Source organism: Parasteatoda tepidariorum, chromosome 11 (assembly GCF_982258835.1).
Source record: "Parasteatoda tepidariorum strain Cologne lab strain chromosome 11, Ptep-v5.0, whole genome shotgun sequence".
NCBI classification, from domain to species: domain Eukaryota; kingdom Metazoa; phylum Arthropoda; class Arachnida; order Araneae; family Theridiidae; genus Parasteatoda; species Parasteatoda tepidariorum.
In genome coordinates, this window is record NC_141765.1 from 98,004,513 (window position 1) to 98,030,105 (window position 25,593).

At 30.4% G+C, this 25,593-nt stretch overlaps 2 long non-coding RNA genes across 10 annotated transcripts in view; both read left to right on the forward strand.

Moving 5' to 3' along the window:
* LOC147801958 (uncharacterized) overlaps positions 1 to 25,593 on the forward strand; it is a 361,588-nt gene that overhangs the window by 205,330 nt on the left and 130,665 nt on the right. The gene's annotated exons all lie outside the window — the stretch shown is intronic.
* The window catches only part of LOC147801960 (uncharacterized), a 44,949-nt gene continuing 27,142 nt past the window's right edge, over positions 7,787 to 25,593 (forward strand). Inside the window, exons 1-2 of one of the 5 annotated variants that reach the window (XR_015430175.1) lie at positions 7,787 to 7,944; positions 14,004 to 14,123. This is a non-coding gene — a long non-coding RNA (uncharacterized LOC147801960). Of the gene's footprint in view, positions 7,945 to 14,003; positions 14,124 to 15,798; positions 16,188 to 19,073; positions 19,093 to 23,366; positions 23,515 to 25,593 lie in introns of those variants that run through there. The other 4 variants (XR_015430177.1, XR_015430174.1, XR_015430179.1 and 1 more) reach the window with 4 other exon arrangements.

The window sequence follows — 25,593 nt, forward strand, 5'->3', positions numbered from 1 at the left end:
TTTTGATCCTCTGCAGAGGAAATGACATCCCAGCTTCGGTAGCCCAACGGCCCACACGCGAAGTCGAGCACTTTTCGGTAGATCAATTTAACGAAAGCCCATACCGCACACCCTCGGTCCCTACGCATACTGATCCAAGTGGTCACCCACCCGCACACTGACGGCAGCCAGTGATGCTTGACTTCGGTGATCTGCTGGGAACCGTGTCTTAATGATCAGTCCATTGCGGAACATTTTTTTTTCGTTCCAAAATGTTCAGTTTATTTTTATTCGAAACTCTCTTTTTAAATTAATTTTTAAAAATCTTTTAACTATCTTTGATGAATCAAATAAATATTAATACTCAAAATTATGAGAAAATTGTTAATGTTGAGAAAATTGTAATTGTTAATATTGTTATGTATCGGGAAATTAAAAAATGATCGACAAATGTCAACGCAGGAGAAGGAAAATGTAATATGGCACCCAGAGAATAATTGGTTTGAACATTGGTGTCATTCAATGAAGAATAAGAAACTCGCATTTAAAAGTAACTTTAGTTTCAATAAAGGGAAGAGGCTTTTATTAGTTTTCTATTATTGAACTAAATCGACAATGGTAACAAGTTTATGTTCTAATAATCCTTTGGATGCCCTCTTGAAAGATTTCACTTTACCTTTTCAAGTTTTTTGATAAAAATTCAGCATATACTTTATTTTATGCATCATTCTCCCCCCTCCCGCTTCCTAAAAAAGAAAAGAATTTACTCTTTTTTGTGCCAATTCAATGACGATTTCTTTTTAACAATCATTCGCCTCCCTTCCCGCAGATATTAATTATTGGAAAATCAATCTATTTCTAACAATACTAAATACACTAAGCATTTTCTGTTGAATCATGGAAAATTTCGGTCCCGAGCTATTTCCATTTCTTTAATTTTAATAAATACTTTCGTTTTTATAAAAATGTTCCAATACAATTCTAGATAAGTGGGTTTTTTAAGGGACAGTGAAATATGATTGATATTTTCACTTATGTGTCGAGAAACTGAAGTAGGAATAGAATTTAAGATAAAAAATAATTGTTCTATTTATCGCCAACATTTCTAACTCAGTTGATTACTTTACAACAGGGGTGTCAAACTCGCTGCCCGAGATGAACATTTTTGCAGCCCAGTCAATATATCCGACGCAAAGTAAAAATAAAATAGAATTGTTAATTAGAAAGGAAACCAGCATGTAAAATTATAATATACTTTATTTATAAACTATACGACATTTTAATTGTACTCGCGAAAATGTAAAATTCTAATTGGCTTGCGGCACCTGCCATTCCAGGGGTACTGCATCGTATCAAAAATACGCAGAAAAAAATTCAAATCTTAGAACAGAATTTGAAACAAGGTTTAAAGATTTTAATTCCTTGGAAGACAAATTTTGTTTGTTTTCTTCGATTTTCTCAATAAATATAGTCTCAGTACCCAGTAATATGCAAATGGAAGTGATTGAGATTCAGTGCGACTCAAATTTGACGAAATTTCTCCCGAAATAGGAAAGATAGTAGCAGAGAAGAGATGTCAAATATCAAACAATAATTTTACTTTATATATGTTTATCACAATACACTATTCAAAATAGAAATATTTGTTTCAATGAACACTGATTTTTCACCTAAAGTTATTTGGCCCAAGTTAGCTTTTTAGTTTGACACCCCTGCTTTACAATAAGGTAAAGTATATTGATTTTAAAGCTATATGAATAATAATAAAATAGTATCATATAAAATATACATGAAAGTGAATACAAATTTTGTCTATTAGCTAACAATATTAATGAAAAATTGTATGAAAAATGATTTTTTTAAAATTTTGTTAGCTGTTATAATGACTAAATTATAGTTGTGTGATAGATAAAAACAAATATCGAAAGCTAAATTATTGCATTAGGAAAACAATAAACGTAAAATATTTCAAAATATTTCAAATGCAATCTAGTGAAATAATTTTTTCCATCGTCGAATTTACCTTTTTCAGATAAGACGCGTGTCCCCTAAGCCCCATTAACAGTTCTTTATAAAAATAAAATAAATCAAAAAAATTGCTAAAAAATAATTTCAAAATTTTGAGACTAAATTTATATTTAGAGATCTACTTTCAAAATATGACTCAATAGGGAGATTTGGAATATTCAGGTTAGCTTCCCCCGTACGTAACATTTTAAGTAGCGCAAGTTATGCACATGAGCAATTCTGCTATCTCCAGTGAAAAATTATTATATTATATGAAACTATATTTATATTTCATTATAGGAAATAGAATAGTTAAGATGATTTATAAATCATCTAGCTATTTAGCGAATGAAACAAAAATCGTGTAAATTACTAGATTTTAGAAATGAAAATAAACTTTTAAATCATAAATTTGATGTGGTGACATGGACAAAATAATAAATTTTTTAAGGATCTTTAATTTAGCCAAAAAGAATATTCTTAACCCGACTTATGTTATATACGATATATTTTCGATTTTAGCGACACCTGTGCTAACAAATGGTTAGCAACAATCTATGGGGTGACATGGACATGAAAACAATTTTTTTAAAGATGTTTAATAAATATTTTTTGGCATAGATATATGTTGTCAGAAATTTTGATTCCATCCAGTGACTTGATAATCATTGTTCTCCATTGAACCGAAAAAGATATTAAAAATCATTAAAGTGTCCGTCAAATGGACCCCCTCAAATGCAGTACATAATAATAATTAGAAAGCAGAGGAGAGGGATGCCTGCTGTTACTGAAATAGTTCACATTAAGTGTAGGTCAAAAGGAATGTCATATTTGCATCATTATCGATTTTAGCGACTCCTGTGCTAACAATCTAGGGGGTGACACGGACATAAAAACAATTTTTTTAAAGATATAAATATTAATCTTTAATAGATATTTTTTTATATTTTATGGTTTCTTACGAGACACAAAAATAAAATTTTAAGAAAAAAGTATTTTGTGAAATTATTCTACCGTTTTTCCTAAAGTTGAATTTGTGAAGGTACCGCTAAACGGTACTAAATTTGGCTTGGATAGACCCCTGTACTATGACTATTAAAACAAAGTTTCAATTAGTAAACCATAATTTTAATTTAAAATTGTGATTTCTTCTCTTTTTTTCTTGATTTTTGAAATGACAAAATAAATGTAACAGATTGTGTTTATAAATGTAGACATTCATCAAAAAATAAATAAATATTTAATCTATATATTTTTATATTAAAATAATTATTTTTAATTCTATATCAAAATAGATAAGTTAAGCTAAAAGAATTTTTTTTTAAAGTTCTATGTACTCATTGGAATTTTTTTTTCACAAATTTTCTTTATAGAAAATCAGATAATGTCAAAGATACTGTAAACACATTATAACCATACTGCTAGCATAACCCTACTGCTTCAAATAGACTTTGAAGAGAAGAATGACACTATATCAGGAGAAAAATATCTGAATTCATCAGCCTTTTTTTTCTTTCTTTTTCTATTTTTGGCATATTAGGGTAATTTCTTTTTAATATAACCTCAAGCTTCAGAAATATACATTTTCTACCAATAAAATATAATGCAGATTTTAATTCCACGCTTTTTCATTTAAAAGGTGGAATTTTAATTAACATTATTTGCATTATTTTTTGAAAAAAATCATGTTTATTAATTACTTTCTACAGCTATGCAAGTCTACATTAAGATAGCATTAAATGTTTACTTTAATCTGTACTTTCAATCTCAAGAATCAAAATATTTATAAAAATGTTTAACAAACACCAAGAACGAAAGTAATTTCGTTAACTAAAATTAATTAATGCAGCAATTTATTTAAAGTAAATTTTAAAACTAAGAAAACGAAATAATAGAAGTATCAATAATTTAAAACACTGTTTTTTAACTTTTAAAATCAATCTATAAATTTAAAAACAATTAGTTGATTTAAATCAATGACTTTTTAAAAAAAAATCATTTGATTTAAATCGTGATTTAAATCAAGCTGATTTAAATCAACAAATCCCGGTTCTTACCATAGACAAACTATATATTCTTTGACTGGGGTGCACTGTATCTGCCCTCCTTTAACTGTTCTATCGTAAAGTTCTCGATTTCACACTAAGTCTACCATATTGGGGTGGGGGTGGGGGGAAGGATCAAAATCATCCTCAGGGATGTTTCCCAGATCGTCACCAGTAGCCTGTACAATTTCGCCTTGCATATTGTACAGGCATATTGCTAATATATGCCATTCCTTTTTCGGGAACGTAAGTTACCACACTAATTTTAGATTTTGACACCGTTTAAATTGAAAAGTATTAATTACTTTAATTAGATTCCTTTTGGTTTTGATTGTAATTTTAAGAAATCGCTTTATGTGTATTAATTAGTATTATTTGTTTGCTTCTAAGTTCTCAGTGCAATAAAGTTTATGTGAATGTAATGTAAGTTACCGTGGCCCAGCAGCTAAAATACGTTAAAATTAGATTATTTTTTCATCCTCGAAATGAAAAACTGTGTTGCATATTTCGGTTGTTACAATACATGTCATTTAATTTTAAAATTATAATTTAATAATTTGGGAAAATACAAGCAATTATGTATAGACGCGCATAAGGTTAATTCACGTAACTTAGGGGGGGGGGAAGGAATTGAATTGAAAATCTATATTTAAAAAAAATAGAAAATTTGTACTTGCAGATTAGATATTAAAAAAAAAAATAGTGCGTGGAGTCCCTCCACGCGAAAGAAGTTAAACTTCGTAACCTGCGACGTTAATTGTAGAAGAATCAGCAGTCGTAGAAGGATCACTAGTTCTATTCAACGACTCTTTTTCCTGCTCTGCTCGTTTCCGTGCTCTGTAATCACGGTAATATTGTGCATTTTTCCCTCGTGGACCTCTTGAACCAGTGGAAGTGCTTGTGGTTGCCTCATCGTCTCGCCATGGCAAATGTATTTGCATTGATAATGTATGTGAAGGCGTCATAATGTAATTTCAAAAGAGAAAACCTAACAATCAATTGAAATTCACAAGAGACGTGCCTTGACATAACCTTAAATTCGTCGCATTGTCCGTGGGATTGTTTTCACTCATATTTTACAATTGTTATCCACTAAATTTGAAAATAAAAAATACTATCCTATTAAATTATATGTGTATCAAAACAAACTGAAAAAATATTTATAGAAAAACAATACTTTTATTATTTTTATGCTAGTGAGAACCAAAACAATATGGAAATGAACGAGGGAAAACTGGATCCTACCACGTGATTTCCCGGCCAATAAAAATGTAGCGTTAAACGTTTAACGCAACCTTGTTGGAAGTCGCATAAGAAGTATAACTTCAAAAAAATATTTTTACTTCAGAGAAAAAAATTGTTAAAAAATGAAAATCTTGACTGCACGTGTCAAGTCTTAATGTTACCCAAACGATTTTATTAATGGCGCTATTAACAAATAAAAATTCAATAGATGTGGTTTATTTTCTTTAAAATCAGTTTCATTACGGTCTAAGATAGACGTTTTTACAATATAAATGGACAAATTTCAAAATTATAGATCTATATTTGGGGAACTGAGTGCGCCATTTTGCTCCACTGTTTTGATACCAAACCTGAGTAAATCAGTAAACGAACAGCTTCTAACCTAATTACTGAGTTGCGTGCCGTGAATGTCGAAAGAATGTCGACTTTCACCGGTGAATGTCAAAAATCACATAGTCACTTTGGTGAATGTCCAAAATACTTTTTATATCCTATTTAATATTAATTTATTCGCTGATATTATAATATTTGATATTTTAATATCGCTGAGGATAGATAAGCATCAGTATCAGCAGTGCCGGTTAGTATATACCGGGCATTAAACCACACAATTCCATGTTTTATAATAGGTATAGGTTTTGGTAAATTTTGAGAAATTTAGTTAAACACAAGAGGAAAAAAACAACGAAATTTAAAAATATATGTATACATAGGTAATCTAATAACATTATCTAACATTGAATGAATTATGAAAAAGGTATCCCTTTATTAAAAATTGCCTGGAACTTATTAACTCAAATAAAAGAAAACGGTATTCAATTACAGTATTTATTGAAAACAGTATTCGAAAGAAAGCAGGTTTAACAATGATAAATTTGTATTAATGAAGAAAAAGGAAAATTCGGAGTTAATAAGCATTAATTTATCTAAAGTTAGAGCGGAAAAAATTATCATAAATTTCTATAGTGGGCGACGATTTTGAACTTCAACTATCACGACGATAAAAAAAAACAAAATAAAAAAAAACAGATCGTTAAACTTTACGAACACAAACTATCGATAAAAGTTGAATAATATCAATAAAGAAATATATTTTCCGAGTAATCATTTATAATTTTCACTATCATTTCAATAAGTTCAACTTGTTGTATTCATTTTCAGCTCATGCATACTCTAATTTAGAATGAAACTAGACGAATTCAAATATTTGATATAAATTTAAATTATTATTAATTATTACTAAAACGCTTAACGGGATAAAAGTAAGTGACGGATATCTCGATCCTGATTGATTGTTGAAACGTGGCATTTATTTACGTTACCAACTGCTCTTTCCATTCTATTTCGAATTAGCCAATCCTCAACTCAATCCTTAGCTCAACTTTAACATGACATTACGGTCTGCTTTCGCTGACATAGGTCATATGAGTGGGTATCCGTGACCTTATTCTTGAAGAGCAAGTACCCAATTAATATTTTTTAGATTATATAGTATAATTTTACAATTACAAAATATTTCAGTCCCGCAGTGGACTGATCGATAAGACACGGTTCCCATCAGATCACCGAAGTTAAGCATCACTGACGGCGGGTGGGTGTCCACTTAGATGAGTCTGCGTAGGGACCGAGGGTGTGCGGTATGGGTCCTCGTTAAACTGTTCTACCGTAAAGTGCTCGACTTCGTGTGCTGGTAGTCGGGCTACCGAAGCGGGGGTGCCATCCCCTCTACAGAGGATCAAAATTGTGATGGCATGTCTTCAGATCATCCTCAGGGATGTTTCCCAGACCGTCGCCAATAGCCCATTGTGCAGCTCTAGTGCGACGTAAATGAACTACAACAACAACCTTCTATGTTTCTTTCTCATGTTGTCCGATCGATCACCACCGAAACACAAGTTTGTGTCATCCAATCATCGTGCGATTCTGGACAATCTGCAGAGGATACAAAAAAGTGCTTTATCTTCCAAGAAATAATTCAATAAATGATTACTTAATGTAGATGTAGTAGTTTATTTTCATCGCGCTATATCTTTAAAATAGGCTATTTCATGACCGTCGTGGAACAGCCGAACCTACCATGAGTTTACGACCTCTGTAGCCTTGTCATTTTAAACCCAATCCAGAAGACAAGGGAACTTCAGGATCAAGTATTGGGACAAATTTTGCCTTCGTGGAAAACATTTTGGTGGAACTAACTAGCATTTGCGTTACATGGAGAGGAACCTCCGACGGCAAGGGGACTCTAACCCATCATCCGTCTACCAGTGAGGATATTTTTACCGGGTATGGATTTGAATCAAAAAGCTATGATTGGGATTCGAACCCATGTTACTTGGTTTTAAGTGACTTCATTGGGAGTACTTTATTCCCTGTGTCACTACGGTTCCCACAATCAGTGACAATATGTAAAATATTCCTGAGAATGATCCCAAGAGGTCTGCAGAGGGTGCCCGGTAACGTGACCGTGAAGTGGAGTACTTTAAGATCGAACAGTTAAACGAGAACCGCGTAACTTCGGTCGCTTCGCAGACTGATCAAAGTTTTCCCCCTTCCACAAATTTACCGCTGATTGTGAAACTATGTCTTACTATCCGTCCACTGTGGTACACACTAATTTGTATAAAAAGTGTCCCGTAATAATCACCCTTAAATGCTGTCCAAAAATAAAGTAAGTACTGTTTCGAAAATTGTTCATTTAGCCCAGTGTTTCCCAAAGTGTGGTACGCGTACCTCCAGGGATACGGGAACAGTTTAGCTGGGGTACGCGTTATTATGCGAAATATCTTGCAACAAACGAAAATTTCAAAAAAATTAATTTAAAAATAAATCTAGCCATGAAAATTTTCTATTACGTATTTTTCTATTGGCTATATTTTGCTGAGTTAATAATTAGTGGTGCCAACAGCCAGTTGCGATTTCTAATTTTTGCGCAAATTTTTTAGAGTAAAAGATGCATAAATTTTTTAATGAGTGCACAGCGTTACGAAAAATTTAGAAAGGGCACTCAAAAGTCATAAGTTTGGGAAACACTGATTTTAGCCTATATGTGTGTGAAAATCGGGTTATTAGTTAAGAAAAAAAATTCCAAAAAAAAGGCAGCTCTCTGAAATGAAGTTTTTCCTGCGACAAGTCACAATGACTCCCTAAAATGAGTGTATTTCACATTACCTATTCCTACATTTTGTTTTTCCTTCATAAAAACAGTCTATGTAAAAAAGTAAAAAAAAAATCTCGATAAAATTCATTAAAAAAAAAATAAAAACACGTCTCTTTCGGATTTGTTTTGCCTTGATAACCTTGAAATAAATGATTTTTATGATGCGAGATACCAAAATCACATTCAAAATGATATAAGAACTGAATATCTTGAACTCAAAATGGAAGAAATTATACAACATTTATCAAAATAAGCTAAACAACAACAAAACCGAAATCTGTCTTTAGAAAACTTTCTGAAGAAAGGTTGTTGCGGATCAGAGATTCATTATCAAACAGCCACAAAATCCGGAATTTGGAGCAGTCGTTGCTTTGAGAAATCCTCGGTGGTAGATGACTAATCATGGGTAAGAATCTCTTTGTCGCCAGAATAACCGTTTCGTGGTTTTTCTCTCCATGTAACGCAAATGCGGATTAGTTCCATCAAAAAGTCCTCCACGAAGGCAAATTCCTCACTATACTTGATCCAGGAGTTCCCTTGTCTTCTGGATTGGGTTCAAAAATCAAAGTCTACGGAGTTGAACATTGGTAGTAATGAATTCAAAATTTAGTCAGCAGTTCAATGACGGTTGTAAGATAAAATCATTTCACTTTATTTTTTATGATATAACCGTCGTTGAACAGCAGACCCAAATTTTTGTGTCTACGAATACAAATGTTCAACTCTGTCATTTTGAATCCAACCCAGAAGACAAGGGAACTCCGGGATCAAGTATAGTGAGGAATTTGCCTTCGTGGAGGACTTTTTGATGACCCTTATTTGCATTACTTGGAGAGGAAGATCACGAGAACCTCTACACTTAGCCTGACGGCAAGGGAACTCTAAACCATGATCCATCTACCACTGGGGATATTTTATGTCAGCACTGTTCTGTATAATTGACAATTTTTTTTACTGAAAATACTATTAAAAAATAAGAAAAGTTTGGGAGTCCTTACAAGCTCAAGTTGGGGTTCTGGGAACGAATACCCTCCGGGAAATCAGTGCCTGTTAACAAATAATAATAAAATAAATGTTTTTAAAAACCACTTTATTTAGGTAGGCAAAAAAGGTGAAAGTTTTAGATTTGTATAGTACTTTAAATAAAAAAAGGTAAGTGTATCACATTAAAAAAAAAAAAGAGAAAGAAAAAAAACGACGATAAATTGCTTGAGGTGATAGAAGCGTGTGGCAAAAAAGAATTTATACAACATGGTGGCGAAAATTATTTTAAATCTAATTCAAAGCATTATTTGTGGTACAACTAAAACACATTTTGAGAAGTTTTACTTCAGAAATTCCGTGGGAATTGGATGGTAAGATATTATCTTGACAAAGAAGAAATAATTATTCACTAATCAGTCTTCTTTCTCTCTTTTTTTGTGAAACCACATTCTCATCCTTGGCGACATTTTTATTTAAGCTCGATCCATTTCAAAACGGGGTCTACATTTCTTTATAAAAGGATAATACATGTACCTCTTTTGTTAGCAGATGTTTTACTTCAAATTTTAATGCTGTAGTCAGGAGTTTATAGAAAGATGTTAAGAAAATCGTTTTCATTCTCAAACAAAATCTTTCCTTTTCTATGAAATAGTTTGAAAACGATTTTACAACTCTAAGGAACATATACTTTTCTTTGACATTACATTTAAATATAATTATATTTAAATCACAGTTTCTTAAAATGCTTGCTTAAAAAGAGAATCAATTAAAAGTAATTAAAAAAGAACACAGATAGTAATGATATTCTTCACTTTTAAAGTATTAATATATAATTACATTTATTTAAAGATTTCACCACATACACTCTTAGAACTTCGAAATCAGAGGGGAAGGTAAAAAATCTTCGAATTATCAAAAATTCGAATTTGGAATGAATACTTGGAAAACGCTGATTACTCGAAGTTATTTTGAAAGAAATATACGTTCTTTGAAATTGTTTATTTTTTATGATTACCTAAGAGTTGTATCATAATAATTTGATTGTTAATCTGAAAATTAAGGTGGGTACACTAAATCAGAAACTAATCGACACTTTTGAGAGCAATGGATTATTACTCTTCTGGGGCCATCTCTTTACAAACACGCTGTTGAAATTTTGACTCTTTAAATTACAAATTAATGATTGATTTATACATACTTTAAGTATTAATTCTTAGTCGAAAGTAAAAGTAACAAAAGCATGTATCTACCTAACATCTATGATGAAGTACAGCAACAAAAAAGTATCAGTTTGAGTAAGTTTTGTTGGAATGATCAAATCTTCACGTATTAAAAACCGAACTTAATGGTGTAAACGAGTAAACTTAAATTTGCTAATTAATTAGTGTTAACTATTAAGTTACGAAATCAGACAATAATAAAAGCTTTCCTCGAACAAATGAAACTTCTTTTTGACCACCTAAGTGGCCGAAATTGTCGAAAATAGGGTCCCAAAAATTTAGTCTTACGTTTGGGTCCCTTAAAAACGATTTTACTTTCTGTATATTTTGCCATTTCGTGGACTTTTCAAGCAAATCAAAACATTTTTGTACACAATTGTCAAATTTGTTTTTCCAAGGAAAAAATAATTTCTTTAATATTATTTTTTTATGATTATTTCGTTTAGCAATTGTCAAAAATGTTTTTAATTTTAGGGTGTGTAAATGTTTGCATTCTTTTAAAGCATGTAACTTGAAATGATAAATTTTGAACGAAATCGTTTAAGCAGTTTCTGAGTTATCCAAGCTAAGAAAGCCATAAATTTAAAATTTGATTTGTGAACTACTCTGCAGATTTCACTCTAATTTCGCATTTTGTAATTTAAAATAATTTATTTTGCAATTCATATTTTGCAATAAATAATCGAAAGTATACTTTCGATTATTTATTAAAGTATAATAAACAAACATGAGATAAATAATAATGAAAGTAGTAAATAATAGAAAATGACAAATAATCATTAAAAAGTATTTTTTTTTATTCTTCTTATTCTATCTTTTTCTTATTAATTATCTTCAATTGGTTTCATAGGTTAAGTGTAAGAATTTTTTTAAAATTTCTTTGCAATAAGTGTTAGCAATTAAAATAAGGCATTTATATTTTGCCACTTTTTAAGTCGTTAAAATTAAAACGGGTCTTAGTGGTTCGCTATCTATGTTAAACTAAGTCTGATAGTTTAAAAATTTCTTTTATCTTCATGTGGAAAAAATGCGTTTGAATTTATGAGTTCGTTATCAAAAGTTTTTAAAAAGTATTACAATAATATTTTTGAATTAAATTCCTCGAATAATTTAATATCACACGCCTGTTACGGCAAAAAAAAAAATTTAATTTCCTTCAAGCTCTTCCTTTTAGTGTTCTGCTTTTTTTTCTTTTCCCCTTGCCTCACGCCTTAAAGAAAGATGAGAACTCAGCGTTATTTTGTTTATATAATGCAAATACCGAGAAAAGAAACTTATAATAGTTTCTTTTTAAGAATACTGCAATTTTTTTCCTTCTTTGAAAAGTATTAACTCTTTATTTTGCAATATCAACTGTTAATTCCATGCAGTAGATGGAGTAAAAAAAGTTTTAATAAAAAAAACCAAAAATCTCATTTTTTTTGTCTCTAGAGCGGCTTTTTGGGTTGCACAAGTCTTGACCAACCTGATTTTCTGGCTAGTTTAAGATATGATCATAATAAATAATTATAAATTAATCAAATATTATCATTTTGAGTAGCGATGGCTGGTCGATACGAATTTCGCATCAAGCTTGCACCGACCACAGTGCTGACGGGAAATACCTTCAGTGGTAGACATGGTTTGGATGACATCATGGGTTGGAGTCCCCTTGCCGCCAAGCTAACCGTGGAGGGTTCTCGTGGTCTTCCTCTCCATGCAACGCAAAGGCGGATTAGATCCATCAAAAAGTCCGCCACCAATACAAATTTCTCCTACTACCTGAGTTCCCTTATCTGCTGGATTGGTTTCAAAACTACAAGGCTATGGAGTTGAACATCGGAGTTTTGTCATAAACCCGAAATTGGGTAAGCTGTTCAACGACCCAATTTCGAACAATATATATATATATATATATATATATATATATATATTATATATATAGTTAGAATTCCTTTGGTTCCGTGGGGTATATTCGTGGTTTCCCTCTCCATATAACGCAAACGCTAACTTTCTCCATCAAAACTTTCGTCTAGTTTACCCCAATGCTAGATCTGGGAGTTTCCTAGTCTTCCGAGCTGGGTTCGACATCACAAAACTTAAATACTCAATTTTTTCAAATCTTAAATTTCACTGTATAAAAGATAGTCAACTTCAGCGCATTTCAATCGATGAAACGTTTTGCTGGTACCACATCATATATACGACAATAAGTTATATTTTTATCATAACGGTAATTTATATCTGTTACTAATTTTAAAAAAATCTGTTGAATTCGTAATTGCATAAACGATGGAAATACAAGAATCAAATTTTATACAATGAAATGTTTTATAAAATATACAGCAAGTTGAAAATTGTTCTGTATATTTAAAACTGTCATATTAATGTATAACAGAAATACATGTTGTATGCTGCGAGATCTGTTTTTCATAAAATTCATAAAATTAAACACTTTATTTAAAATCAAAATAATCAATCGGATTTCGGTGGAAAATAAGCCGATATAGAGTTTAGCATAGATTCAAAACAATCATATCGCCATATGAACTCTGATAAATAAGATTCCAAATGAAATAACATTTCCAAAACGTACGTTTACCAAGATAAAGTCTTATGTTGTGGGAATTGGTACATTTTCGTTTTTTCGGTAAAATATTTTCCTCCTGAAAAAATAAAATTGCATCTTGCTTTGTTTTTGGCAAATCCCAAAGACGAATTTTTGTAGCACTAAAAATGGCGACATAAAAGAATTGTTTTTTTGTTTTTGTTTCGTCAGCATTCTTTATTTTACGTTTCTTAGTTTCTAAATAATGATTTTTATTGAAACTTGAAATTTTTTGATAAAAATTGTTGTCAAAAAATTTTGTTTACAAAATTAAATTTCATTAAGTTATGAGGCTTATGTATACTTTTTGTTCATTTTAATTTTTGAAGTAATATGATTCTTAAAACTGTAGAATGTAAAGTTTAAGTGGGCCTTTCATGTTATATCATTAAATTTGGTAAAACTATTTCTCGGGCATTAGGTTTTAACTCTTATAAGAATATACATATTTTTTTCTGTTAATGTACAAATATTTTTCCGATGTGTTTTGGATATTCCTTCTCTAATAAAAAGAGATACCATTTTGTTTTCGTTTGCATAAGAAAGAATATCAAGCATTTTTCTTTTTTAAATTTAATTAGCCACAATAAAGAAGGAACGTTGCAATGCTACGTGCTACATTAACGACGTCTCTAGTAGACGCCTAGTCTAACGACGACGCTACATTAACTGAATGACTGTTCATATAGAAATCGCAGGTATTAGTCTCATACAACAACGCCCCCTATAGTTCGTTGCGATCGCGAATACTTTTATGACTTTTATTATTTTTATGCTAGGGAGAACCAAAACAATATGGAAATGAATGAGGGAAAACTGGATCCTACCACGTGATTTTCCGGCCAATAAAAATGTAGCGTTAAACGTTTAACGCAACCTTGTTGGAAGTCGCATAAGAAGTAAGTATAACTTCAAAATATTTTCGTTTTGTTTCGGAAGAATGCTTTTAAATAGAAGCGGAATAAAAAGTAACTAAGGTAATAAGTTTTCTTGAAACACTGAGATATTAAGTGCAAACACTGAGTGCAATTAAAATATTCTATCATCTGTTTTTTCTTCTTCTTCAATTTAGTAGCAAAATATCCCATTTAGCATGATTCATAAATTAAATATTAATATTTGGGAAAATGATGTTTACAATTCATTTCTCATTTGTATTATACATTATATTTTTTAAAATCAATTTACTTTTCACGCATTGGTAAAAATGCTTTAGTATTTTCTATGCAAAAATTAAAAAATAGATTTTGCCCCTTTAATTTTAGGGCTTGCTTACGTTGACGAAATAATTTTTTCCAATCAGATTTCAGGAAAAATTCCGTATATATCTTATAATGTTAATTACTCGGTACATATGTGCGATGGCATGACTTCGGAACATCCTCAGGGATGTTTTCCAGACCGTCGCAAATAGCCCATTGTGCAGCTGTAGCGCGACGTAAATAAAGTACCTACTCGGTAACCAGCCAGAGTATCCATTTATTACCCGAACCTAGCAAAGGGAATTTTTTTACCCGGACCTTGCTTTTTAGTCTGAAGACCCAGCAAGTGTCAAGACTGTGTACCTGAACACAGCCAATTTTACCGGACATGCAGTGCCTTGTAACGCTCGTATTTATTTGACACAACCATATTCCGAATTACCTTAAAACGATTGATAAAAGGAACTGTAGTTTTGAAAAGTCCATCAGTTTCTTAATAATCTAGCTGAAGTAACTGTTTTATGCAGGACATACTTTACTCTTGAGCAGAAATTTAAATCAGGTAAACCATGATAACGTGGAAACCTTTGGGACAGAGATTTATTTTATTTATTTATTGGTACACATACATACAAGATTGTGTGCTCAAGGTCATAAATATGGTTCATAAACCTTTGCCAAGTAGAAAAACAGATAGTACAATTCAGGGAAGATCAGCAAGAAGGGGGATTCGAACCTGCTACCGATCATTTGGTGAGTGATAGAGCTCGATCAGAGAGGCTTCTTGAGACAGGCTTCCGCTTATGAGAAGGATATTTAAATTCAAATGCTGAAAACTTTATTAATATGATAATTAAATAAATACAAAATTATAAATGCTTGTTTGAAGTTAATATAATTATTATGAATAAAATTTAAAGCTAACTGAAAAAAAAACCCGATATATTTGTGTTAGTCTCCCAGTAATTTGCTTTCACCATACGAATAAATACAATATGTTATTATTATTTGTGTTTATACATTGTAAAGTATTGTGATTTTCAGTTGCCACTATTTTTTGTGCTGAGGTAAATTAAATATTTTTTTAAGTAAAAAAATTGTAGTTATCGTGCAAACAATTACATAACTTTGACGAAATAACAATGGTTTGAAAGAATTTATAGCGAATATATTATTAAAAAATTTCTTGTTTTTAAACCAAATGTTTTGTCAATGAAATCATAAATTTATTCTAATTCCACATGAAAAGAAGATATGTATTGTCTGTAAAGAAACACACAAATATTAAATAAATAAATAAATAAAAATATATCAATGAAAAAGTGAATACAAAATGTGACTAAATGTTACAATTTTTAGAATACCTCAGCACTAAAAATGGGGACAACTATTCACCAACTTTTTGACAGAGTACTTCGTGAAAACTGTGGTGTAATATCTCTCCAAATAAAATGTTGCACAACCCAAAAAAATGTGCAAAGGAACACTTTATTTCGGGTTAACATAACATCAAATCAAGCGTTCATGCAGTACGATATAAAATATGTAATTTAAATCTAAAAATCTTAGAGCAAACTTTCACTTCGTACGAGAACGAATTTCTCTTTCGAAAACACCAAGGTCGGCGCTTGGCGAGCTTTTAATATCAAGAAACACCAAGTAGAATATCGCTTGTCGTTTGTTTTATTTGGAATACGATGGCAAGAAATCAATTTTTAATTTACAACGCTGCAATTGAAGCAGAAAGTCGATTCTAAATATGTATGTATGTTTTCAATTGCATAATAAGGATAATTATCTTTAATTTTAAAATATCTGAGTTCTGTATTAACTGATTTTATAATGTATAATTTCTTTCTGTTAAGCCTAGTTTGCATTCGTCTTGAAATTCTCTCAGTGCTATATGCTACGCGGATGTTCGATTTACATTTAAATTTTTTTAAGAATTAGTGTATAAATGCATTTTAAATTAATGATTTAAACCTTATATTGTATTGTAATTATAACTTTAGAGACTCTTATGTGCATCTTATCTTACGGTAATTAAAAATTTTAATGTTACTGAATAACAAAAATGGGGACAACTACTTTGCACTAAGTATTCTGAATAGCATGTTGTATTTTATAATTAGTCATCAGTATGTTAAATCTGTATCTTTATTAAAACATATCTCCTTTAACCATGAACTCAATAAATTAAATTTCTAACAAATCTGGTTCTCCAATTACCGGTCTAACCATGCGAATGTTTCATAGTTTTCTTCTCCCTGTATCACAAATACACATTAATTTCATTTCAAGAAAGAAAATCTGCATTGTTTTGCATGAACTAGCACATAAAATATCTTTTGAATTTTCAAAATTAATTGGATTTTGAGGTAGAATCGTAACATTAGGGACAACAAAACCGATATATGAATCTTCTGTTCAGCATCGGTAATATGATATGCTCACAAAGTACATAAAAATTTAAGAAATTGTACTCAGTGGGGGGGGGGTCATAGTGGTCATGACCCACCCCCCTCAAAAAAAATTGGAGAAAAAAAAATAAAAATAATAATTTTTTTTAATAGTTTACAAAAGAAATAAAATATTTTAAAAATTACAATAAATATTAATTATAAATGAACTCTCATCATTAAACATTTATCGAGAAATTGATTTGGATGTTAAAAAAATCATTGACAGATTTGCCAAAGCTTCTAAAAAACGCATTACATTTATTATTTAAAGATTTTGTGTACTTGAATTATTTATGTATTGTTCTATTGTTCATTATGAAAAAAATAAATGACAATACTAGCAGTAATAAACCAAGCTTTTTTTTTCAAAAAAAAAATATAATTTTTTTTTCCTTTTATGAAGCAAATTAATTGTGGGGGGGAGAGAATCTGAGTCTATGCCCCCCCCCCCCTCAGGAAAAATTTCTGAAACTGCCCCTGATTGTACTAAAGTATATCTCATGACTCGATAATTACGTTTGTAGTCATCGGGTGATTAAAAATTAAATCCTGATACTTAAAATACTTCTCATTCAATATTACTGTCTTTTTATTGAACTCTTTTAAAAATATCCTTCATTTAACAGACGCTACGTTATTGAATGCTATGGAAAAGTTAAGTAAAATGAAAAATGAATTAAGTATAAAGTTCCCAATTAGCAGAAGTCTCAACTTCAACTAAGTTTTACGTCAATCATTATAAATTCAAACATTCATCACATTTTTTTTAGATTCATTTTTTAAAATTTAGTTTTAAAATAAAAATAAAACTAAATAGACGTTCATATTTATGTAGGTGCGTTGTAAATTTCTTTTTCAAACTAAACCTTGCAAAATATTTTTTCTATAGAAAATTATAAAAATTTATATTATTTTACCCTATTGGGACATAAATCCGTGTTTTAACCAGAAATAAAATTTTTACCGGGTACCAGGAACCGACCTGAAAAAAGATATAATTTTCAACTTGGCCAGGATAGCTTGGTTGGTTAGGCGTTAGGCCCATGTCCGAGAAGTGGTGAGTCCGATCTCCACCAGCTGAAGACTCTCCGCGTACAAAATAGTGACTGGTGCACTCTAAATCTGTTTGGGTCACAAAGTCCTCCAAGTCGCCATAACAAATAAATACCTCTGTGATAACTAGAACAGAGTTCGATCGTGCTGTAGTTCAGGTCAAAATTACGATCTATGGATATTGTGTAAATATGTTCGTCCTGTAAAACGGGATGTGACGTATGCATGTTGTCTCCGAATCACCCTCAGGGATGTTTCCCAGTCCATCGTGCAGCTCTTGTGCGACATGAATGAAAGTACTAGTACTATCAAATGGTATACAGTACTCTTACATATCAAAATTTTAGGACTCAGTACACCCATACTTTAATAATCTTTTACATAATTTTCCTCATTCTTTGATTGACTTATTATTCGATTGACTTATAATTCTTGGTCAAATTAAGGAATAGATACTTCCCTGTTGGTGTGGAGAGTAGAGGCTTCATTCACAACGCCCAGGAGCGGGGTTCGATGCATAGTACAGAACAGCTGTCTGATTTAATTGTTCGAAATCGAGTCTAATGTAACGGTTATATAACGGAATCTTATGTAATGTTTATGAAAATCGCAGCAATTTTAAAGTCAGAAAAAATTCACGCATGGTCTGGGAGCATTGTGAGGTGTCCGGATAATTTCTATCACCATTTATTGTCCCATCTAAATAGTGATAGTATAGTGTGTTCAAGCATTTGCACCAGATCATTAAGTCATTAGTGTAGGGCCTGGATAGCGTGGTTGCCCCGCCAGCCGAAGACTCTCCGTGTAGTACAGGGATGGGCAAACTACGGCCCGCGGGCCAACTGTGGCCCGCCGGAAGGTTTTATCCGGCCCGCGGATATAATTTTAATTTGCCGATCAGTGGCAATATGCATAAACGATATACATCCATTTTCTTGTAAACTATTTAAAATTATTTCTGTTTTTCCTTTTTTAACAAAGTACTGATTACCTTTTTACTTTCTCTATTTTTGTTCTACAAAACATAAATTGATGGAAATAGTTAGCACAGACAGCTTCAATTGGTAAAATGTTGAAAGCAGAAGTTCTTCATAGAATAGTCTTAGATTGGCTCTAACTAGCGTTTGTCTTTCTCGAGGAATCTAATACAGGTAAATTGTACTTCACATTTGGCAGACTACGCATTTTAAGATCCAACGAGCGGACAATCTAACAATCATCTGAAGCAGTTGTTTCTAAATATGCCAAAGTTTTAGAAATCATTACCAAAAGCTAGTTTCCAAAATTTAATATTTCATGCCCAGAAAATCAGCTCTATGTTTGCTTAATCTTATATATGTGAACAAGAGTTTTCAACTTTGAACCTTAGAAAGAATCATTTCAGAAGTGGACTAACAGAAAAGCATTTAGCCTTGTTCCGTAAAATAGGCACATCTCGCTTCGAACCTTAATATAAGGAACTTTTAAAAACGAAATCGCAATTTCATTCATCTCACTAAATATTTAAATTAAAACTTGTATATCGCTTTTTTTTAAAAAATTTTGAAAGTTTTATTTGTCCCACAAAAAATATTTTTTCTCGATTTTTGGCTCTCGACCAAAAAAGTTTGCCCATCCCTGGTGTAGTAAATGGTGATAGGTGCAATTTAAATCTGTCGAGTCCCAAAGTCCTCCATGTTCCCGTAACAAATCATACCTCTTGGAGTACTGATCCAAGAGTTTCCTGGTCTTTTGAATTGGTTCAAATTTACAAGGCTGCGGAGGTGAACATTATCAGTCGTGAACCTAAAATTGGGGCGGCTGTTCAACGTCGATAATAAAAAGTTATTAGTGCAGCTCTAGTTCGACATTAACAACCAAATAAATCAAACAGCATAAATTATAGAGTTGTATTACAAGCCGCCTTCAAGGGGGGAATCGAACTTCTTATACCAAATAGCTTACGAGCGTTTGACGTAAGGACAATAATACTTTGTATTATAATACAACAATACGGCGACTTAAAAGGACCTTGTCCAATTGAAAAGTAACAAAAACTATTAAAACATGCCACAAAGAAAAGATGAAATATACAGTAGTGGTTTCTAATTTCTTTTGGCGGAACCACGACTTATAAAAAACGTTCATAAACATGTGTAAATATGCTACAAAAATTATAAATTAATTCAGAAATATTTCACGTGAATAAAATTTTTTCATTGTTTCATCAATAAGTCTTTAAAATTAAGATTTATGTAGGCAGTTGAATTTGCAGCGATTGCGTTTTTGCTGTTTATGTTAAGTTGAGTAGTTTTTGTCGTATAAGATGAGATTGAATAAAATAAGCTCAATTATGGTTTTAAAAAAGAACTGTAATAAACTGCAAGACAGTATTTTAGCAGGGCTAAAGAGAAAATAAGGTGCATTCTTTAGTCAAAGCTGAAGCTAAGATTCCCCACCTCATGACGTCACGCCGCAATTAGTTCTCGAAAATCACAACTAAAGGATATGAAAACTTTGTTGTTTATATTTTCTGTAAAAAATAAGCCGAATGTTCGACTGATAGTAGCTATCAAACTTTACTCTGCTAACAAATTATTTCTGTTCAAAAATATAGTGTTCATACATTTTCTTACAGTCTTAAAAAATAACATTTTAAAGTTCGAAAACATTTCTCATTAGTGGTCATCGTTTCATTATCGTTTTCTAATTTCAACTTTTAACTTTTGCTGTCAAATAAAACAAAGCATATAAAGGCACTTTCATAGTTACATATTGTTTAATAGCAATAGTTTATTAATTGAGATATCATTTAAATTACATTACTTAAATTACACTTTTTTATACTTCATTATCACTAAGTAACAAAATCTTTAAATGCTGACTACTAAAAAAATAATCTTTGAGCATATAATAATAAAAATAAATATTTAAAATTAAGGAGTTATGATTAATACACAAATATTGTGAATAATGTGTTACAAAATACATTCATTATGAAATTGGAAAATTTGTTAAGTATTATTAAATTCAATATTTTCTTTTGTTTGTACATTTCCCCCCCTTTTTTTCTGTTTTGAGTTACGAGACGGTATCTATTTCAATGACTTATAAAAATTCGTCAACAGTCTAAACGAAAAACAATGCTTTTTTTTTCACAGAAATTCTTCCAGTACATTTGATTATTCATTTGATGTCAGCTTTTGAGTTAAAACATGAAAAATTACTTTCTCATTTTGTGTTTTATAATAATTCTTGCCCCCGTAGCGACAGGACGACATTGTCGCAGAACGTTACAAAGTTCTTATAGATGAATTTTTCCTTTGGGGAATAAAAAAATTTGGTTTTCTTTTCTGCAGAAATTTTTGAAAGATTTTATCTTTTCTCCAGATTCAGAAAATGCCTTTCTCGCTCATCGTAGTGGTAAAAAAAAGCTTGTGTTTTTTTTCTCATTTGAGAATATTGAAAAATAAAGAATAATAATGTAAAAAATTTGGTTTTATTTTCTGAAGAAATTTTTCTTCAATTTTTTATGCAGTTATTACTATTGATTTGCGCATAGCTTTTTAAATCCGATATTATTTATTACAACAACTGAATCTCGAACTTCAATGAGAGAAATACTGATGCAAACATTTGTAATTTTATGATTTTCTTAGAAATTTGTTCAATGTATTGTTATTAGAAAAATATATATTTTTTAATTCGTTATTTCTTTTTTATTACAATTTTTAACAAATTCCATAAAAAAACATTAATATTAAACAAATAAAGTATTATTGGTTGGATATAACCTATAACAGGTTTCTGAAACCATTAAAGGTTAAAAAAAATGTCCCAATTCACGGAACTCCTGTGTAATTTCAGTAGCTCAGCTCAAGAAGTTTTCGACCGATTTTGTTCAATTTTTTTGAATTTTTCCATTTAAAGTGACATATTTTAGAAGTTACGTAAAAGTTTTTAACTTTGCAATTTGAAGTTTTTTTTTACTATTATTAAATAAAATAATAATTAATACGAAATACTTGTAAAAAAATTATGTGTAGTTTTTAACTGTAATTGGTTAAAAGAATTTTAGTATTGTGTGAAAAAAAATGTCCGTTCGTTTAAATAGTTCTTGAGATATGACGAAATACGCAAAAAGTTAAATTAACATTAAAGAGTGTAAACTTTCTCGCCCGTTCTCTAGACCAAACTATATTTTGAAAACCAGATTATTTTGTGAAACGATTGGAACTTGTATTTTCCCTCATTCTGCATAAAGATCTCGAGAACATCCGAGCATCTTAGTTAGTCGGAAAATGGAGGAAATTTTATTGATAATAAACTCATTTTAGTCATAAAATATAGACAGGAAACGAATCAAACTAGGATAAAGTAAGGTGCTCTGAATGACATTTAAGTGCTTTTGTCAATCGGAAAGTTTACGAACTTTTGATCTTAACTTTCTATCTTGACAGACACGGAAACCAGTTAATTAAAAGGTAGTAACAAAATGATTCTGTAAAAAAGTAACTTCAAAGAAATTTAGATCAAAATCAAATTTTCAAACAGTTTCTGGCCAAATTATTAGATTCACTACAAGATTCTAAGTAAAATCTTAATTATCAAATGATACTATACAGCTTTATTGCTTTTACACCACTGAAACCGGTTTACTTTCGTGTATCAATTGGTGACATTGTAATGCAATACGTTGGAAATAAATACAAAATGGGAGTATATAAAAATATCCTGAATAAAAACTCATTACATGTATGTTTAAATATAAAAGTATTCCATATAAACTAGTGCAAAAAATGCAATTAATCAAACACTACAATCATTTGGTCTGATTGTTATAGCGTAAAAATATAATACTTGATAAAATAATTATTCTATATTTATATAATATATTGTCTCATTTATCGAACATATATTAAAAATCGCCTAATTTAACCAATTGATACACTAATGTAAAGAAGTGCAAACCGGTTTCAGTCGCATTAAAATATTAATGCTGTATAGTATCTCATGATAATTAAGATTTTGTATCGCTTCGAATAATTTGGACAGGGATTGTGGATTTGAAAAGAAATTTAGATATTGTTTTGCTCGAAACACCAGTTTAAGAATTCGAGATAAAAAATAAACTATTTCGAAAATCGTAAACCAATACAAAATCCTTTGTTTCAATAAGATACGTTATGCTTTCGACTACATAATTGAAATTGGAAATAAAATGTCTCGTTTCTAGGTCTGATCTTTGTCAGTATTTTTTAAAATAACAAAGCATTTTCTACACATTTTAATACTCTTTAGGAAAATCAAAATGTAAAAATTGTCAGTATCATTAAATTCAAGTTTTATTAATCGAGGATTTTAAATTGGCGACTTTAGATTGGAACATTGCAAATGTGAAATAACATTATCAAGATTATAGCAACCCTGGAAAACCAAAACGGAATTGAAATATTTCTTTAGAAAATCTCATTCACTTCGATAAATGCTAGTATAAAAATGTTAAATCTGCGTTTATCACTTTAATTTTTTTTAAGCTGTCTGCAAGAGCTTATATTTTTAGAAAATTGAAAGTAATAGTTAGGATTTAACAAGTAAGTTTCAATTTTCTTAGCTATATATAATATAGCATTTTTTGTTTCCTATTTGTTTTTTCTTTTCATTTATTTTATAACTTTTCCTAGATTTGTGATTTATTTTTTTTTATTAGTTTTTTCTTTAACAGTGTTTTTTTTTATAATTTACAACAAAATTTAATGGAAGTTGAATAGTTATCGTTCATTAGTGATTATTGAATGGTTATTACTGCATGATTATCACGTATTAACTGATGCAAAGTTATTCAATCTTATATAGGTTATTTCAGGAAGATTAATTCATTAAAATCTTAAAATTTATATAACTTAAAAAAAATTTACTCGTAATTTCAGAACAAGATAATTACAGAACACGGAATTATGTTCTTTAAAAATTGTATGAATTAGTGACAAATACATAATTCATCAATTAGTTACAGAAGTGCAAATAGTTTATATGCAGTATTATTATATGAACTCAAAATGTAATATTTATTGTGATTTTAATAGTTTTGAATCTTTTTAACTTCCCAATTTTAAGTTCTCAAAATTTCATAGTTTTTAAAATAGCTCATTTCAATATTAGTCAATATATTTTAAAATAGATAGAAACATAATAAATTAAATCTAGAGCCATTTACGGCTGTCAACTCCGCACCGGTGAAATAAAAGCCCAACCCTAAGTATAATGGAACAAATTAACTTTCTAAAAGACCCTATTTTAATAAACTAACCAGGATATGCTTTACAACGGGAAGAAAATCACGAAAAGCGGCAATAAAATAAAATCCATTTACCACTGATGATATTTAACACTGCTGTCTATTGTATTACATTGAAGCGAAAACTGCGGAAACCGCTTACGGTTAACCCGATGCCAAAGTGATTTTAACCTTAACGGTATACCTAAGTTATTATACCTCAGCACCGTAGTTGTTGCGACTGTATTAGCTATTATAGTATGGAGAGCTATATAATAGCTCATAATTATATATAGCATTTATATAATATGTAGCCTTATATTACAGACCATATAATTTGTGGCCCTTTATAATTAATAACATTCTCCCCCTCTCTGCAGGCAATATAAAATGTGGCTCTATGCAATATTCGGTCCAATATATGTGTCATACACTACAGACAACGTAGCATTATATACCAAATTTAACCATCAATATGCAAATTAATGAGTGCAGACGATATTTTAAGTTAGGAAATCATACTCAAAAAAGTTCTTTTTCTGAATAAACGCACCTTTTTTTATGGATTCTGAGATTTTTGATCCTTGAGGTATGGGGATAGCCGCAATCTGAAAAACAAAAATATTTCTCAATCGTTTGAACCAGAGAGCGGTCAAAAGTTTGAATATCTTTACGTTAATTTTAATTACTTTGCCATATTCTGATAACATATTAAGCTAATCGAATTATTTCATTACTCAAAAACTGTGAAACTAATTTTATTCACCTTATGTGTTTTGACATCAAAAATTACAGTCATCAAACATCAAAATCATTCGACATCAAAAATTACAAATTTGTGTCATTTTTTGACTATTATTATATAAAATAATAAAAAAAAGCGTAAAAAAGTTATTTTTGCTTGGACTTCCTAGATTAAAACAATTTAATATTTGAGTTCAAACGCTTTTCAATTAGCTTAAAAAATCTCGAGATGCCGAGAAATGCGTAAAATAAACATGAAGGGATATAACTTTCGGCCCTGCTCCTGCTTTTAGGATCAAAATATATTTTGAAATATTTGGAGCATGCATTGTCATTATTTATAAAGCTCAAGATAACATTTGAGCACATTAGTTAGTTGGAAACAAGTTGAAATTTCTATTGACGATAAATTCAGTTTGGTCTTACAATGACGATGAATTTTATCCATTGAAATAGCATAACGATTCAAACTAGCATAAGGTGTGGCGCTACGAATGAGATTTGAGCAGTCTAGTCAGACGGAAATGAGACAAATTTTTAAAGTTAACTAAAACGTAGTGACAAAATCATGGTGTAAAAAAAAACTTCGAAAGAAATTTTGATATTTTTTGTTTAATTGAAAAACAAGGGTTTAAAAATTTAAATAAATAAA